The sequence below is a fragment of the Suncus etruscus genome, chromosome 4 (genome assembly GCF_024139225.1).
Source record: "Suncus etruscus isolate mSunEtr1 chromosome 4, mSunEtr1.pri.cur, whole genome shotgun sequence".
NCBI lineage: Eukaryota > Metazoa > Chordata > Mammalia > Eulipotyphla > Soricidae > Suncus > Suncus etruscus.
The window spans coordinates 91,195,123-91,196,404 of NC_064851.1; the positions used below are offsets into that span (position 1 = coordinate 91,195,123).

The following is a 1,282-nucleotide window of genomic DNA, read 5'->3' on the forward strand; positions in this document are numbered from 1 at the left end:
CTTTGTGGCTATTCTGGCAGGCGGTGGAAAATTCATTCAGAGTTCCATTGAATCATGTGGGGTGCGCGGTCACCCACAGTAGGGAGTTTGCCTGGAACACAGCAATCCAGGACAGACAGTGGTTGGAATCACGGCATCCCATATTGTGCACAGTGCCTGCAAGGAGCGATTTCTGAGCACAGAGCCAGGAGTAACCCCTGAGAGCTGCCGGGTGTGACCCAAAAACAAAAACAAACAAACCAAAAAAAAAAAGGTATTCTGTATCTTTAAGCATTCTGCTCACTTAGATGAAAGGAAACCTTCATAAGAACACCTGAACACCTTGAAAACTTGCTGATCTTTTAGTTTGTCAGAATTAACACCCAGGGTCCAGCCTGGGCTTAAAAAAACCTTGAGATGTTAAAATTTGCCCTTTTGAGCTCAGAGAAGCCTCTGGCTTAACTCCTTCCTTTTAACTGGAGCTTAGCATTCAGAAGGTTTGTAGCCCACAATAAAGGCCTCTGAATAGTCTGTTGTGAAGAAACTTATAGATCAAACAGTATGTACTAATAAGCTTTTTGCTAACAAAAAAGTACAATTTCTTAACCATGCAGGAAAGAATATGTAGGCTGTCTCTCACAAGTAAAATTCATGTTTAAATACATTCCTGTAACAATCAATAAAGCACACAATTCAGATCATCCCCACAGCAAAGTGTGGCTCCATCATTTGCTGATCCCTGTACCCAGTTTCCTGGAAACCCCGAGAATACCCTGAAATGGCAGAAAAAAAGGTTGTGACACACACACACAAACACACACACACACACACACACACATAGATGAGACAAATATTTGTAAAAAAAAATGGAACAAAAATAGTACTTAGCAATCTATTGTTGTCCATTATTCTTTTTTTTATTTTTTTAATAAAAAAATATGGAACGCTTTCCGAATTTACGTGTCATCCTTGCTCAGGGGCCATGCTAACCTTCTCTGTATCTTTTCAATGTTAGTATATGTGCTACTGAAGCGAGTACTGCTGTCCATTATTCTAAGAATAAAATAAGTCCTTTTACTAGTCAGGGGACCTAAAATGTATAAAATATCTTGGCCTAAAAATAAAAAGTATCAAACACATTCAAAAATGTAGTATCTAAATTAGTAAAATATGTACACTTTATTTGAAATATTTTCCTTTAAAAATTAGAAATATTTAATGTAAATAATTATGTTCAATTTTGAACTGTTAGGTATTTAACAAAATATTGCTTTCCCAAAATATTATCTTCTAAGTAGTACTT

The 1,282-nt window shown here is 36.6% G+C and overlaps 1 non-coding gene across 1 annotated transcript; it reads right to left on the reverse strand.

The window, feature by feature from the left end:
- Window positions 1–911: 911 nt before the first annotated feature.
- Window positions 912–1,018, reverse strand: LOC126007343 (U6 spliceosomal RNA). The gene has a single exon (XR_007494924.1). It is a non-coding gene; the product is annotated as a U6 spliceosomal RNA (small nuclear RNA).
- Between the last annotated feature and the right edge of the window lie 264 nt (window positions 1,019–1,282).